Below are 18504 nucleotides of genomic sequence, written 5' to 3'. Positions count from 1 at the left end.
CAAAGCTCTTTTTAAAAAATCTTAAAAAAAACAAAACTCCTTCCATGAGCTTTTAGGAAGAGCCCTGGCCTGGAATTAGCAAAGCCTTTCCCCCATGCTGAGTATACCAAGCATAAAGCAGCCCCAAGTGTCTGAGTTTCTTAAGGGGGCCTCTTTGGAGCACACAAAAGAAATTGTCTTTTTACAAATAGTCCTAAAAGGAGCTTGTGATCTCCAAGTTGGCCATTTCTTTTGAGTTTTCCATTCTGAGGGAAGAAGGAAGGATTGTGTGGTGACTGACAGTGCTCCAGACTCTCTGTGTACAGTCAGCTCTCCTTCCCCATTAAGCCACTCACATTAGTAAATGAACCACATGCTTTCCTTGGGTCCTTTGTTGCTTAGGAACGCTTGTGCCAACAAACACACCAATTGGTTTATATCATTTGGTTTTCTCAATTAGTAGGTAAAAGTGGACTGGCTGTGGGTACGCTTCATAATGCCGGTGCCATTCTCTGCTCTGTACTGAATGTGCACTGTTTACAGTATCAGCGAAATGGGAAAAATGAGGCACTATTACTTTTCAGAAGCCAGTTGTCGGTTTGGCAAAGAGAGGGTAAGAGTAGTTAAGTGTGTGAGAGACATTTGCAACCGGGCCCATTTCTTTCTGGAAACTACTGCCCTTTAGAGGGCCTGGCTGTTTGGGAATTAGGTCCCAGCACATTCTGATTTCATATGATTTGAAGCTGGAGCAAGGCCAGTGGGAAACTTTCACAGAATCGTCCGATGGGAAGGGACGTTAGAAGTCATCTGGTTCTAGCCCTTGCCTTTAGAATCACAGAGTTGGGGAATTTGGAGTTAGAAGACAATCCAAGAGAAAGAGAGACAGTTTCTGTAGAGGGGAAGGAATTTTGGACTTGAAACCCAGGTGCTTGGAATTAAATCCCAGCTCTAATGCTAATGAAACCCAACACTTAACTGCAGAAAGCCTTGATTTCTTCATCTGTAAAATTCATCTGCGTGCGTATGTGTGTGTGTGTGTGTGTGTAATACTGTGCACTGATTTATGAGTTTGTTGTAAGGAGAGTTGTGTACTTGAATGCACTGTATAAATGGGAGCTACTATTATTATTGACTCCATCTATTTTTATTGTTAAAGTGTTGTATCGATGCTTCTGGTGTGTATAGAAATATGAGTATGTACATGTGAGAGGTAGAGGAGGGAGAGCCTGTTCTAAAGCCTGGGTTCAAGTGAGTTCTGGGTCCCTCTGCAGAGACGTATTGGTAAATATTTAGCAACCAGCTTTCCAACATCATAACAAGACAAAGACAAAGAAAATGTGCATAGGGCGCATTAAAGTCTATTCTGGATTAACGGTTTTCCATGATTTTTAAAGTCTAGGTAATTAACAAAGCAGTAAATCAAGCTCTGGTTTGTAGCAGTTGCCAATTGCTGAGATATAAATCCTTACAAAGATAATTTAACAGTTGGCTTCCCAGAGGTGGTTATAGCTAGCTCCAGCATACCACTGCAATTCTAACACACACTGGCTGTGTGACCTTGGTGCTCCAGATAGTTCCCTAAGTGTGTGTGTATGTGTGTGCGTGCGCACATGTGTATATGTATGCAGGCATACACATATGTGTGCATAGGAACACATGCATACCTGTATGTGTGTATATGTCTGCCTGTCTTCTCTATCTCTTACAGACTTGAAAAAAACCTTCTCCTGCCTGATTCATGACTGTCTTTTCTATGATCACATAAAAAAACCAATCCTGGAAAAATTTATTTGGTAATCGTGAAGCTCCAAAGGCCTCTTTTTCAATGCCATAGACTGTGATCACGCTGTGCCATTACAACCTTATTGAAAAGCAGTTTAAAGACACATGTTCCCTGTGAAGTGATGGCACATCCTAAGATGTAGGAAATGGAATCATGGGATAAGAATGGGAACAGGCTTCTGATTTCATTGATTCAGGAACTCTTAGATGAGAATATACCCTCTACCAGTTGAGGGTGGCACTTCTCTGAAACTTATAGTCAAAGAGAGATGATAAAAGTACTGAGAAGTTAAGCAATTTGGCCTTATAGGACAAATGAATTATCCATCCTTTTGCCTTTTTTCCCAGGTGCAAAATTAACCAACTAATAGCCACTGGAAATCCTCTGCATTTAGGTAGCATGCGCTAGTTGTTGGCTCCTATCACTCTGTCATCATGACCTTCCAGGGTCTGGACAAATCTTTGTGTGTGTGTGTGTGTGTGTGTGTGTGTGTGTGTGTGTGTGTGTGTGTGTGTGTGTGTGTGTGTGTAGGGGTAAGGTAGGAAGGAATAGAGGAAGGAAGGAAGAAATGAAGGGAGGGAGGGAGGAAAGAAGGAAATAAAAAAATTATTAAGCTCCTGCTATGTGTCAGGCACTGTGTGAAGCGCTTTATACATGTTATCTCATCTGATCCTCATAATAACTGTGTGGGACAGGTGCTATTATGATCCCTATTTTATACATGAGAAAACTGAGGCAGATAGAAGTAAGTTACTACTCACCCAGGATCTCACAGCTAGTAAGTGTCTGAGTCCAGATTTGAACTCACATCTTCTTGACTTTGGATCCAGCACTCTATCGATGGGGTTTGGGAGTGATTGGCTGATGGGAACTCTCATCTCAGAGCATGTGCCATGTGCCCTGCCTGTGGCTCATGTAGAGCCAAGGAGTCTGAATCTGGAAAGGCATGATGACATGTAATAGAAGGGCCCTATTCCTCACTTTGGAGAATTCACAGATATTCTCTAACTGATTCTACTTATAAACCCTATTATACCTACGTGAGTTTTGTTTCGCTCTCAGCCCTACAGACTTATAAACAGCAATTTGCTACCTTTTGTTAAAAATAAAGAGTTAATTTTTCAACTATTTCTTTTAGAGTAACTTTTTTAATGTCATGGATTGGAGTATACTAGTAAACGTTTAACTGGCTCTTCATATGTATGATAAAGTTATAAGTTTAATCTTCATTAGTCACACTGTCATAAGTCTAGACGATCAACCAAACAGTAAGTCAAGTCCTGATTTGTAATGCTCACACTGAAAATTTAACAACCGGCTCTCTGTCTAGAACATCTACATTGCTTTCAGCAGACCATTACCAATAAGTCCTTTTGTCATTCTGGTGAAGCCTTTGAACCCCTTCTCAGAATATCTTTAAATGCAGAAAATAAAAGTAAAAGAATGACAATGGAAACTATAGTTCTCTCTCTTATGTGTGTATGTATATGTATGTAAACATAAATATGTACACACACATACAATACATATGTGCATATATGTATATGTGTGTATATGCACATATATACATATATGAATATATGTATATGTGTGTGTATTTGCAGGCTTACAAACCTCAGGTTAAGAACCCACGTATTAGAGTAAGCTTTTTGTTTTTTTAAAGTAAACCAAACTCTAGTTAGCTTTCTCGTTTTAAAACTAAATTTCTATTTAAATTTGTTATTTTTTTATGTTACTTATATTTCCATTGTACCACTTCCCCACTTAGTCCCAGAAAGCTCTGATGCTCAAACGTATTTTTGTTTTTGCCTCAAATTTTGTTTTATTTTTGAAAAAATATACTTTTCTTGTATAGAGTTTTATTATATTTATTATATCATATTGTTTAAGGTATCATATTGTGTTATAGGTGGTGCAGTGGATAAAGTACCAGGCCTGACGTCAGGAAAACTCATCTTCCTGAGTTCAAATCTGGCCTCAGACACTCACCAGTTGTGTGACCTTGGGCAAGTCACTTAACCCCATTTGCTTCAGTTTCTTCATCTGTAAAATGAGCTGGAAGAGGAAATGGCAAACCACTCCAGTATCCTTGCCAAGAAAACCACTAATGGGGTCATGAACAACTGAACAATACTGTATTATATTTCTTTGGTTTCACTGCATTTTTATTTTTTGTCTATTATACTATTATGATATTATATTTATTGTATTCAGAAACATCTGATGAACTTAATGATTTATAAGGAATGTCTTTCCCATTAGGACCCTGGGTTGGATATGAACATTTTTTTAATCATCACCATCTTCGTTTACAATATCTCTATTTCCCACAATATGCATGTAGCAAATGACAGAGCTGGAATTCAGATCCAGACATTCTTTCATGCCAAATGCAGTGCTCCTTTTTACTGTCTACAAAGCTTGGAGTCAAATGTATTGATGGCTTCTTTTATGTGCTGACTATGGGTATTTCACCTTAGGAAGCCATTTCTAAGACAGATGAAAGAGCATTAGCCCTGGAGTGCTTAGATCCCTGTTCATGTTCAATGTCTGACACTTATTACCTATTTGATCTTGGCTAAGTTCCTTTATCTCTGTGGATCCTGGTTTTCTCATATGTAAACTGAAAGGGTTGGACCACATGGCTTATGAATCTATGGTTCCAGAATCTGCTGACTCTCTGTTTGTACACAGTTATCCCTTCCACCTCATGATACAGCATCCTCACAATCCAGAAAATTCATGAAAAATTTTTTGGCTCTCTCTTCCCAACACAGAAGTCTGAATTATTATGGGGGTATTCAAAGATAAAATATGTTGATATTATACCATACTATACATATATTTCTCAGTTGCTAAACTTTTTCTGTGTCATCTGCTGACCTTCACATGACATCTCTGGCTTCTACAAAACTCCTCCCAAATTCCCATTTAATTTCTTATAGTGACCTATAATATATCGAAACTGCAATGGGGAGAGTCATGACGGGAAAAGGATAACTCTAGTTTGTTGCCTAAATACCTCTTAATGCATTTCAAATCTCTTTTTTCAGCATCTTTTTCTCTCTTCCATGTTCTGAAAATTAGAAGGGAATGACCAAGAATGATGTAGCATATTTAGATAACAAATTTCTAGGATGAAATTCCCTTCAGTCCTGCACAAGAAACCTATCTAATATGTTGAGGACCTTCTATTCCATCTTTTGCTTTTGTATCTTCAGCACTTAGTGCATGTTTGGTATACAGAAGGTTTTTAATAAATATCGTTTCAATTGTTACATGAATGTGTGGATCCCAATGGAGCCTATGGGCTATCCTTGCTCTTACCACCTCTCCAGTGCTGCATTTTTTTCTGAGACCACTACTTCTGAGTAATTCTCATTCATAATCTGTTCCATTTATAATGTATGGCATTTTTATTGGCTGTCCCCCATGCCTGGAATTCTCTTCCTCCTCATAGGTTGACTTTATTCAAGTTCCAGCTAATCCTACGCTCTACAAGAAATCTTTTCTAATCCCTCTAATACTAGTGCTTTCCCTCTTTTGATTATCTCCAGCTTATTCTCTTTATATTTTGTTGATACATATTGTTTGTATGTTATCTACCCTATCAGACTATGAGCTTCTTGAGAGAAGAAACTGTCATTAGCCTTTTTTTTTCCTATTCCTGGCACTTGGGACAATGCCTAGTACCTAGTAGGCACCTAATAAATGTTCATTGACTGATGGATTGTTCTAGCTTCTTCACACTCACGATGTCAGTTGGTCAGTCTGTAAACATTTAGAAGGGTTTACATATGCCAGGTAAAGTACCTTTCCTTTGCCCTTTGGTTGATCTTTAAATTCAATTCATCATAAGCTTTAGTATTTCATTTTTTACAGCCATGTCTACATCACTGGAAATATATTTGAATGAAAAAGGATAGGTTTTATTTCAAGGACATGCTTACTGTCATTAAAGTCACTTTCAGTTTCCCAAATCTCAATCCAGCCTGCTCTGCTCATTTTTCTCGATACTGAACCCAGTCCACCGTCCATTTGCATCGTCTGTCCAAGATCAATGTAGGAATGGATGAGCTTTCTGGTTGCATGTCAGAGTCTGGAAAACAAGTACTCTTCATCCACTTGCTTTTTCTTGGGTAGACAGTTAAGCCAAATAATTTTGAGTCATTATGGGTCTCCTTTAGGAGACTCTGCAGTGTTCTAGGGCTTAATGTAATCCACATATTGTCATCCCGAAGCATCTGAAGGATTTAATTATGTACAGGAAATTCCTCTCCTATTAGAACTCTAACTTGAACAAGAGTATATAACGTCCTCTTTTACATCTTACTTTATGTTATAGTCAGAGGGTCATCAAATTTATCCCTGTCACATGTTTAAGGAACTTTGCATGATTTTGAAATACAAATGGGATATATGCTGTTGGAGGAGAGTTTTTAAGGCAGCATCTTAAATCTTTTATAAACTCTTTTATAGTCAGTAAACACTAATCACTGATTGAAAGCTAGATGGGACCTCAGAAGCTATCTGAAACCTCAGAGCTCCCTTCATTTTATAGATGTGAAAAGTGAGGTCCAGGGACATTAAAAGACTAGGCCATTCACACACATGGTAAACCTAAGAGGGCTTATTTGCTTCCAGAACTAGCATTCTTTCCACTCTACCATATTGTCTCCTTTCATGTCATTCTTTTTAGTGTTAGTCAATTTGTGGAAGAAACACATTCAAAGTTGGGTTGTGGTGAAGGCTCAGTCAGTCTGTAACAGGACAGTACCCATGGCAACTCCACAATGAACTGTTAGTGCTGACTCAGGTAGATCATAGAATCTGATAGCAAACCAGTTCTTAAAGCCGTTAAATGTGCCTTCCATTTCTGGTGACTGTCAGAAAACCTGGAGAGTTTTAGTAAGGAGGTTATGTCAAAACCAAAGATATAGAGAATATGCCTTATTCTTTTTCTTTGTCTTTAAAAAAAGACATTATTAGCATTTGTTTATAAATCACCTTTATTTCCATTTATTTCTGCCTCTTGTTCCCAATACATGAAAATACAGAAAAAAGTAGTTCCATAAAATTAACCAGTGCCTCAATTGAACTCTGCAATATTTTCAATAATCTCCACTGACAGTCCTCTGTATCTCTAATGAAAGATGGAAAAGGGTTCATTCTTTTTGTTCATCTATATTTTTGGTGCTGACCTTAGTTATCATAGCCCATTATGGTGTTTAGTTTCAATTTTACTGTCCTTTTTGTTTATGTTATTATAGTCGTTGTCAAATTGTTTTCTTAGGTATGCTTAATTCATTCTGTATCATTTCATATAAATCTTCTAGTGGAATTCCTATTGTGTTATGGTCGAGATGTGCTGGTCACACTCCCTTCCCATTGTACTCTATCCAAGTTGCTATGGACACAGAAATGCTCCATCCAGGTCTGCCCAACTTCCCCAAAGAGCTCCACACTCAAAAATTACTTCCACACCCATCTCCTCCATCCAAAACATTCCTTCCTTCTATGCAGCTCATTTCAGGCATGTAGAAATTACATAGTGCTTTACTGTTTACAAAGCACCGTATACCCATTATTTCATTTGGTCCTCGCAACTGCCATGTGGAGTACCTAGTACAAATAGCATCATTCCCAATTTATAAATGTTATCTCGTCTTAAAACATTATATGAATGCTAGTGATTAAGATGCTGTTGCTGCTGAAATGGGAGCTTGAAGTTCAGATTGGGGTCTGGACCAGTGATGAATATTTAGAAATCCTAGAACTAGAGAACAGTCAGGGTTATCTAATGAATCTGTAACCCGAAACATGAATGTCATATCCAAAATTCTTAACAAGGGGCCAAACAGCCTCTGTTTGAAGATCTCTGGTAGTAGAGAACCCACTTCTTTCCTAGGCTATCTTTTCCTTTTCTGGAGAGCTCTCTTTGTTAAGGAATTTTTCCATATATCAATTTAAAATCTGAACCTTGGTAGCTTCTGCCCTTTGCTCCTAATTTTGTTCTCGGGTTAATTAGAATAAGTCTAATGTTTCTTCTAAATGATTCTGTTTTAAATATTTGGAGGTGGCTATTATTTGTCCCCTATATCTTTACTTCTCTAGGATAAATACCCCCAGTTTCTGATGTGTATATAATAGGTACTTGGTAAATACTTATTTAACTGAATTACATGGCACTGCACTTTGAGTTTCAAGTTCCCTTACTGTCCTGGTTGACTTTTGGACAAGCTCCAGGTCACCAATACCTTCTGAAAAAGGTGTCCAGATCTGAATTGCAGTGCTCCAGATGTTGTCTAATTGAAGCTGAGTAAAGAGAGTTTATTACCTACCTTCCTCCAGATGTTGAAATATGGTTGAAATATATGGTTGAAAACCATATGAAGGTGGGAGTTGAAGCTCTGGGCATGTATGAAATCACCAGTCTGATAGAACTGAAGAACAGCAGAGAAGATAGATTCTTGGAGATAGCCCAAGGTATAGTTAATTGGTGATGTTTCAGTCATCATATATGTGTGTGTGTGTGTGTATACACACATATATATGTATATGTGGGTATGTATGTATGTATGTGTGTGTGTGTGTATGTGTGTGTGTGTGTGTGTGTGTATTCCAATCAGCATTCAGGCTGCATCAGCTCTTTCTCTGAGGATAGTCCTTCATAGTTGTCTTGGACCACTGTATTGCTGAGAATAGCTAAGATATTCATAGTTGATCATCTTTCATTATTGTTGTGACTGTGTACAATGTTCTCCTGATTTGACTCATTTCACTTTGTACCAGTTCAAGTAAGTCTTTGCAGGGTTTTTTTTTTCTGAGAGCATCCTGTTTTTCATTTCACAGCCCAATAGTATTCCATCACAATCATATACCACAACTTGTTCAGCCATTTCCCAATTGATGGGCATCCCTTCAATTTCCAATTCTTTGTCACCAGAAAAAAGCTTCTATAAATATTTTTGCATATATAGGTTCTTTCCTTTTTAAAAACATCTCTTTGGGGATACAGGCCTATTAATGGTATTTCTGGGTCAAAGGGTATGCAGACTGTATAATATTTTAAGAGAAAAAAATCAGCCAGCATAGAGAAAAATATATGAGGTTAGAAAAGGAACAGAAGAAGAGAAATAGACTTTTAGACAAATTGAGGTTGAAGTGCTGGTGGAATATCCAGTAAATGGGGGAGGAGAAAAGGAAATTGAGAAACAGAAATGAATGAAGAATGAATGAATGAACGAGAAAAGTTTTATTAAATTTTATTAAAAACTTGGAGCATTAAGGATACAAACTTAGCTTCTGTGAACCTCAGTTTACTCATGTATAAAAATGAAGTTGGACTCAATCATATCTAAGATGCCTTTCATCTCAAAATCCATGATCCTATAAAATACAAAAAAGATAAAGTCCCTGTCTTCTAGGAGATTGCATTCTAATAAGGGAAGACATCAGACCTAGGAAAATATTGGCTAGGGAAGGTACTTTAGTATGAGAAGTCACCAAGACTTCTGTACCTGAGAAGTCACCATTATTTCTAGAGTAACAGAATAGTTAATTGTCATGTCCTAACCAGAAGCAAAGTAGTGCTGATTTAATTACTGTTTTGGGACAAAGGAGTATGAAAAATAGGGTGATGGTATGGCAAGAAGACAGCCTAATAGAAGCATGGTTAGGATTTGGGACCTAGATTTAGTGGGCTCTCAAGAGGATGTTGGTAAATATTTAACAACTGGCTGTGGGGGGGGGATGTATTTAGGACAAACTTTTGTTGCTCGTTCTTTATTTTCAAAGATCAGTGACATCACAAGTGATATCTTGACTTGTATGTGAGTCAGATTAAAGTGAGGCAGAGTTGTGCAAGGTCTCCACTCTCACTCTTTCTTTCAGTCGTAGAAGTTGTGACAATACAAAAGTCAGGATGACTAGCGATGGCCCAGGATGCAGTGGGCATTTTCCATGCCTCACCAAGCTCTAAGTAGTCCACAGTGCCTGCTTCAGCTGCCTTCATGGCATCTTGTTCCCAGTCACCCATTCCACTGGGAGAAGCCCTCATTATTGAAGCAACCATCGTATCATGAGGTCTATTGCATATTTTAGTAATGAAATCTTTTGGATGGGTCCCAAACAGCCCCCCCCCCAATATCTAATTCAACTTTGAAATGAACATGAGTGTATTAAGATTCAAGTATATTTTTACAATTTTTTTCTCTAGCATTAGTGTCCTGCATGGAGTTCCTGGTATCTTGTAGAATTCAATTAAACCTGAATAGAGCCTATCTTGATATGTTTTTTCCAAAGTTTCAGGAATATTTGAAATAATCATATTCTTCCTTTCAAAATAGAGTATGAGAAAATGTACAAAAAAGTTCTCCCCTGAAGGTGATAATGGACCAAAGTGATAAAAAAGCATTTTCACCTGTAATCAATCATTGCTATTTTCTCTTGCTGCCAAACTTCATGTTAAAGCCAAGTCTCTAAGCAGCAATAGCTCCTAATAATTCTGTGCAGTCAGTGACTTGAAACCTAGCTTATATTTGGGTAAATGAAGTCAGCTGAAAGTGAAATCCTTCTTGAAGAGGATTGCAACCCTTAGGAAAAGAAACTAAAGTCCTTTAATCTTACTGTGATGGAATTGTCATCAGTGCTGGCTATCCAAGACAGAAATGCTTCTAGGGGCTACGAAAGATAAAATTCTACTTATAACATTGTCTGGTTTGGCTTTGTCTTTCTTTTTCACTGGGTTACAGATGAAAACTTGTATTTTTAGGTAAGCTCTTCTGGAACTTTAGTATTTTTAGAACAGCAATAGCTAGCATTTATATAATGTGGTAAGGTTTACAAAGCATTTTATGAACATTATCTTCTTTTTATCCTATTATGTCCTTTTCTCATGAGAGGTAGCTACTACTATCATCCTAGTTTTACAACAAGAAAACTGAGGCAAATTGAGGGTATGTGATTTACCCAGGATCAAATGTTCCTAAGTATCTGAGGTCAGATTTGAACTCATGTCTTCCTGAGTCCAATTTCAGCAATATATATATATACACGGTGCTATCTAATTGTTGTGATGTGCAAAATATTGTGCCATTTCCTTGTTTCCTATGAGACATAAGATCCTTTCTCACCAGTAATAAGTGACAGAATCACAGATTGTGCACCAGCAACCTCTACTACACAGTTCTGACCAGTTCCCAGCATGCCTTACCATTAGCTAGTTCTCAAGGACTTGTGCCACTCTTGTTAGTTCTCAACAGAGAAAAAGTGCAAATATAGTTCAAGTCAATGCAGAAAATGTCCAATTGACCTCTGACTCTGGTGCTTTGACCTTGTCCTCTGGTTCATCTCCCCAGCTAGTTGTATAACTGAACAATCATTTTATTTCAGCGTGGAGGGTGTTGCTCATTGAGTCTGGCACTTTTTATTCCTTCATCATACCTTGCAGACATTTGGCTATGCCTGGATATGTTTTTCTTTTTTTAAGAGGTATATTGGTGATCTACTTTAAAAAAAATTGACTTGTCTTTATACCACAATGATTTCCCACAATTTCTCCAGATCGAACCTTCTCTTGAAAAGAGGAAAGCCATGCATAGTTTTCTGTCCTAGTAACATCTCACCTCTCTGTCCTCAGGAAGAAGGTACACTTTACACTACCTGTTCACCAGAACCTTCCCTGGTTTTTCAGTCACTCAAACCATAATATATTGAGATCTTTTGTAAAAATTAGTAACTAAAACCTTGGAATGTGTCTGAAATTATACTAGGTAGTTAGGAAAAGATGCTAGATGAAGGTGGCTACCTTGTAGCTTTGTAATTTTTTCATTTACATTGTCATATAAATGGGAACAATGTTCATGTTACATTACTATTCAAGGAATATGCATTCCTTGTACATGTCATTATCTTGGTTCCGCATATCTCAGTCTGGATCTGTTCATTGAATTATATAATTATCCGTTCAAATAAACAAAATTATTTTCATATTTCTCTAAATTTTTCACAATCATAGCTTTCTACTGCCAAACAGCACTCCGTTCAATTGATATAACACGTGGTTTTTTTTTAGTTATGCCCAAATAGTTAGGAACCTGCTTGGTTTCTAGACTTTGCTCTTGCTAAATGCTGCCAGAATGACCCTATTGGACCTTTGTTTCTGTCTGACTTTCTCAGGTTAAATGCCTGGCTATGAGTTCTTCTCTAACCCTTTTTCTGAAGAGGAAATTGACCTCTGACACCTAAAGCTTTTTCTGTTTCCCAGGCCTTGATTTTTCAACTAAAAAACCCTCTTATTTTCCCCTCTTAGTGTTACTTTAAGAATACTCAGAGTTCTCTGACGAGCTTTTCTATTAAAGGGAAAGTGCCTTTCTCTCTTATGGAGCTGGTGTCATTGAATATTTATGTAGCCCGTGCATCTTTGGTCTCTGAGACGAGCATATGGTGAATACAGGAATGAGGGCAGGGAGAAAAGTAGAGAGGTCTTTCTATGGTACATGACTCAATTCTGGTGACATCATAATCTGGATGGATATATATTCCTCCCTTCTGCATCCATGACCACCCCCCCCCCCCCCCACCAAGCCTCAATTCCCCTGCAAGCTCTTAGGTTAATAAGACAATTATAGGAAGAATTTAATTAATCAATCAATTAATTTGTTGTTGTTATTAGTTGGTATTTTTATAAACCTTAAGGTTTATAAAGTGCTTTACAAATATTATCTAATTTGTTCCTCATGACAACTCTGGGAGGTAAGTGCTATTATTGGTTCTATTTCCCAGATTGGAAAACTGAGGCAGAGGTTTAGTTACTTGCCCAACGTCACACAGCTACTAAGTGTCAGAGGCTGGATTTGAACATAATTCTTCCTGACTCTAGGTCCAGTTCTCAGCTCAACTTGCATTTAAGGGCCACAGTAGATAAAGTGCCAGTCCTGGAGGCAGGAAGACTCAACTTCCTGCATTCAAATCTGGCCTCAGACACTTATTAACTGTGTGAGCCTAGCCAAGTCACTTAATCCTGTTTGCCTCAATTTCCTCATCTGGAAAACGAGCTGGAGAAGGAATATAAACTACTCTTGTATCTTTGCCAAGAAAATCCCAAACAGGGTCACAGAGAGCCAGAAACAACTGAACACAATTGAACAACAACTCTATCTACTACACCACCTAGCTGATGCATACCTGAGCCTGTTGACCCTCAAATAAATGCTTTCCTCCTCTCTGGAGGAAGCAAATCTTCCTTGGAACTTACCTGGTTCACATGACTTACAGACTCAACAAAGGTGAGATCCAACTTGTCCATCAGTATATGTTATTCTCTGCTATATTAACTCTTGAATACCATGAGGTTGCTTCTCCATGGCATGGTTCTGTCCTTTCCAGTTCCTCAGTACATAGTTCCCTCCTGAGTCTCTCTGTCTTGTCATTTTCTCCATATGAATCAAGGCAAAGTCTGCAAGAAATGAATATTTCCCTCTTATATTCAATAATTAATTATTGTATTAGGATCAAGTTTCCCTCTTTTCTACTTCCATATCCAGAAATCAACCAGTGTGGGAAACCTCTCTTACAGATTTACCCAGATCAAGATCTAATCAGACAGTAAAAGAAATTCTAAGTTTAGGCTAATGGGTGTCCTCCTGCTCATAGGGTTTGCTCAGACAGATGTGTGTGTTTGGAGGGTAGGGGAAGAGATGTTGATTTTCCTTACTATCGAGACAGAAACTGATATCTTTTTGACCAAGATTTGAGTGACCTAAGTCATGCAGAGCTCCAAGATAGCTCACGTCCCCTTTGATTAACCAATCAGAGTTGAGTAAGTACCCCTTGGGAAAATCTCTTCAAAGGGCATATAAACTGTGACTCCACTGCCATTAGGGGTTTTGGTCTAAAATGACCATCCTTTTATTAATAACCTGTTGGCCTTATTAACAAAATGATTAAATTACCCCGAAACTATGTCTCTCAAAACTTTAAAATTGTCACATCCCCTTGACTTTCTCACTTTTTCAGTGTCTCCATGTGATACTTTCATTTCGGTGCTTGTGGATCACTGCAGGGGACTTGCAACATGCATGGGCCTCCATTGCGGAGTTTCATTTTTCTTTACTTTCCTTCTGCATGGGATCTACTTGGGGGCTTCTGCTTATATCTGGAAGCACATCTAGATATGCTTCGTGGGCATGCATCCCAGATGGAGCACCAATGAATTATGGGGGTAGGACATGCCTACATCTCTTCTAAACTTTATATCTACTTCTTTATGAACTTGAACATCTTTATGAAGCTCTTTAGCAAGCTCATAATAGAATTATGACCTGATTTCTGCAAGTGGCATTTAAAAACATTTTAAAATTTATTTTATTTTTAATTTATGGAATAAAACAAGCATTTCCATAACATAGTATAGTAAAAGAGATGATTGCACATGAAAGTGTAAATTTATTATGTACAACTTGTTATTCCTTTTAAATACATAATAAAATTATCCCATAAATTTCTTTTTTCCTTTTCCCCTGCCCTAGAGAGATAGCTACTATTAAGCACAAATATGTATGTATATATATGTATATATGTAAAATCATTCTATACATACTTCTATTTATAAGTTCTTTCTCTGAAGATGAGACATTTTAAAAAGAGTATGATTCCACCCTGCTCCCCACCTCTGAATCTTTTAAAAAACATTCAAACAAGGCAAAGCTGAACAGTTGTTGTTCTAACAGATATTACATTGTCTCTTCAAATTACAAGAGATTGGTGTTTTGCAACAATTTTGACAGCAAAGTAGGAATTTCAAGTTATCCATTAAGGTTCTTGCATTTGGCAAAAAACCTTCAGTTCACATGTATTCAATAATGAGACTCATAAAGATTGATACCATGAATAAACTGGAGAAGCAAGGAATAGTGTATTTATCAGATTTATGGAGAAGGGAAGAATTTTTTACTAAAGAAGAGATAGAAAGCATTATGAAATGCAAAATGGATAATTTTGATTACATTAAACTGAGAAGTTTTTGCACAACCAAACCCAATGCAACCAAAATCCGGAGGGATGTAGTAAATTGGGAAAGAATTTTTACAGCTAAGCTCGGGGGATAAAGGCCTCATTTCTAGAATATATAGAGAACTGACTCAAATGTATAATCATACAAGTCATTCCCCAACTGATAAATGGTCAAAGGATATGAACAGGCAATTTTCAGAAGAAGAAATTAAAGATATCTATAATCATATGAAAAAATGCTCTAAATCACTATTGATTAGAGAGATGCAAATCAAAACAACTCTGAGGTACCACATCACACCTATAAGATTGGCAAACATGACAGAACAAGAAAATGCTGGAGAGGATGTGGGAGAGTTGGAACACTAATTCATTGTTGGTGGAGCTGCGAGCGCATCCAACCATTCTGGAGAGCAATTTGGAACTATGCCCAAAGGGCTACAAAAATGTGCATACCCTTTGACCCAGCAATATCACTACTAGGACTATATACCCAAGAGATCATAAAAATGGGAAAGGGTCCCACATGTACAAAAATATTTATAGCGGCACTCTTTGTAGTTGCCAAAAACTGGAAGTCAAGGGGATGTCCATCAATTGGGGAATGGCTGAATAAATTATGGTATATGAATGTAATGGAGTACTATTGTGCCATAAGAAATGATGAACAAGAAGACTTCAGAGAGGCCTGGAAGGACTTATATGACCTGATGCTGAGTGAAAGGAGCAGAACAAGGAGAACTTTGTGCACAGCAACGACCACAGTGTGCGAGAGTTTTTTCTGGTAGACTTGGAATTTCGTAATAATGCAAGAACTTCTTAAAAATTAAAAAAAAAAAATCCCAATGGTGGTTCTCTAAGGCAAAATGCCTTCCACACTCAGAGAAAGAAATATGGAAGTCATTCGCAGAATGTAGCAGATCATGTTTGTGTATGTGTATGTTTTTCTGAATCATGTTCTGATTTGTTATACGATTTCTTTCATTTATTTTAGTCTGACTACATAGCATGACTATAGTGAAAATGTACTCAATAGGAAAGTATATGTAGAACCTATACAAAATTGTATGCAGTCGTGGGGAGGGAGGGGGTAGTGGGGGACAGGTGTGGGGGGGATAAAATCTCAATTGTATGGCAGTGATTGTTAAACATTAAAAAATAAAAAATAATGAGACTCCAAAGCATGGAGGTGATTATCAGAATTTCACCAACCCAAAGTAACTAGGAAAAGAAGCTCCCATCAGCAAATCAAAATGACCTTAGAGCTGACAGGGCACAAACATACTGGGTCATGGACTTGTCCAGGGCAAAAAGGATGTGGAAAAAAAGCTTCAGAGCTACAAGGGACATTGAGGATCATTTGATCCATACATACTTCTTCCTCCTTTCTGCTTCATTTGACAAGAGAAGAACCTGAGGTCCAGAGATCTAAAATACCTTCTCCAAAGTCACACAGGTAGTAAGAAGAATCCATACTCTGACACCAAAATGAGGCAGCATTTCCATTGGACATCTTTTATCTAAATCGACTAATCCCATCAGCTCTACACAGAGGGGAGTTTAAAAAAATCACCATCGGTAAAGAACATGTTGCAAGTTGGAAAAGATTATCATTGCTAATCAGGGATCTTGAAGAAAAACTTCTCTAGGGTCAACTAGTTCAATTTCCTCACTTTATAGGGAAGGAAACTGAGGCTGAAGGAGTGAACTGCCTAAGGCTGTAGATCTAGGAAAAATGAGAGGAGAGATATGAAGTCTGGTCCTCTGACTTTCGAGTCAAAGTCATAGCGTTATACCATACTGTTTCTTTACAGAAAGCATCTAATCATCAACATGATGTAGAAGGACTGAAACTAACAGCAAGAACTTAGGGAAATCCAACAGTTTTTGACATTAAAAAGGGGTATTCTCATATTATTGGACTCAAAATCTGAAATCTCGATTGTTGACCATCACTGCCCAGAACTTTAGTTCATTTCTTATGAACCCCAATCTTATCTTTTCCTCCTTTCAGAAATGAAAGTCTCTTTTGGAGAAGTGGGAGAAAGAAAGAGGAACCTAGAGGTATCTAGTTTGTCCCTCTTTGAGTCATACACTTGACCTTGCCACTGGTGAGCCTTGCTATATATGTGAGGTTCAATTATGTTGCACGTGGGGGGCTCTTTCCTACACTTTGATGTTACATTTTCTATTCCTCACACTCTGACCCTTAGCTTGAATCCTGGCTTTCCCTTTCTATGGGAAAAGTAAAGTTAGGAATCATAATTAATTTCCATATTAATTTTGCCATCAGGAACAAGCACTGTTAGGCTCAAGGAAGACCAATTGTTTATTTTCTGGCAGGCCTACCTAGTCTACTGTCCGATCTTTCAGAGTGGATTGTGGATAAATGATGTACTTAAAATTTGATGGAAACAACCCTTTGTGTCAGTCAAAATATTCTCACGTTAACATTTTTTCCCTTAAAAATCTTACTAATTCTTTTAAAATATTATTTTCATTTTTGTGATATCATTTCCCTTTCCTTCCCTCCAGAAAACCTCTCTGTCAAAGGAATACAATTTTGCAAATCAAACGGATACTTTAGTGCTGGTTGCTGTCATAGCCTTCTTTTTCTTCCACTCCTTCATGGTCTCTCTACTGAGATGATGCTTCATCATCATCTTCTATAATTGAGATTGGCCAGAGCATTAGTCTGAATTCTTAACTGGCATTTGGGGTGGTTTACGTTATTGAGATGTATATATGCATATATATATATATATACATATATATAGTTATTTTGGTTTTATTTACCTCCCTATATATTAGTTCATAGAAATCTCCCCATGTGTCTCTGAAGGCATATTGATTATTCTTCTGGAGGTAATATTACTGGACAGCTAGGTGGTGCAGTGGATAGAGCACCAGTGTAGGAATCAGGAGGACTTGAGTTCAAATCTCACCTCAGACACTTAACACTCACTAGCTGTGTGACCTTGGGCAAGTCACTTAACCCCAATTGCCTCATCCTGGGTCATCTCCAGTCATCCTGATGAATATCTGGTCACTGGATTCAGATGGCTCTGAAGGAGAAGTGAGACTGGTGACCTGCACAGCCCTCCCTCACTCAAAACAAAGTCAAGTGAAAGTCATGTCATTATTTCTCTGATAGCATGGTCTTCTTCAGCAACAAAGGACAAACACACACAATATGGGGGTAATATTCCATGTTATTCATATACTGCAATTTGTTCACCATTCACCAATCAATGGACACTCATTTTGTTGTAAGTTTTTTTTGGCTACTACAAAATCAAAAATGCCCTGTGGAGTGAGAGGGAAGGGGTGGTCACCCAGCTTTACTACTGTCCACTTACCTCTCCCACCAACCTCAATTAGCCCCAAGAGGGAGTAAACAAGGTCCTACAGCTCTGTTACTTGCCTAGCAACAACGTTTCTTAGAAACGTTGTTACTTGCCTAGCAACAACGTTTCTTAGAAACTGTGATTATTACTATTTCTCTGCCTCCCTCTTTTATCTTTACAGCTAAAAAACATCCAACACTGTTTTTTCCCCCTTTCTATTACTTTAGTACTCATTCACTGACCACCTATCCCCAACCCTCACTTCCCTTTTTTTCATCCCCATATCTGGTTCTGCCTACCCTTTCTATTATGCCTTGTAGAATTCCAATTCACTGATGAACAAACTTCCCTGCATTCTGGACTTCTTTCTTTCAGATTGCT

Source organism: Notamacropus eugenii, chromosome 1, assembly GCF_028372415.1.
Source record: "Notamacropus eugenii isolate mMacEug1 chromosome 1, mMacEug1.pri_v2, whole genome shotgun sequence".
Classification (NCBI taxonomy): domain Eukaryota; kingdom Metazoa; phylum Chordata; class Mammalia; order Diprotodontia; family Macropodidae; genus Notamacropus; species Notamacropus eugenii.
The sequence above is the reverse complement of the archived record's forward strand: the minus strand, read 5'-3'. Positions refer to the sequence as shown.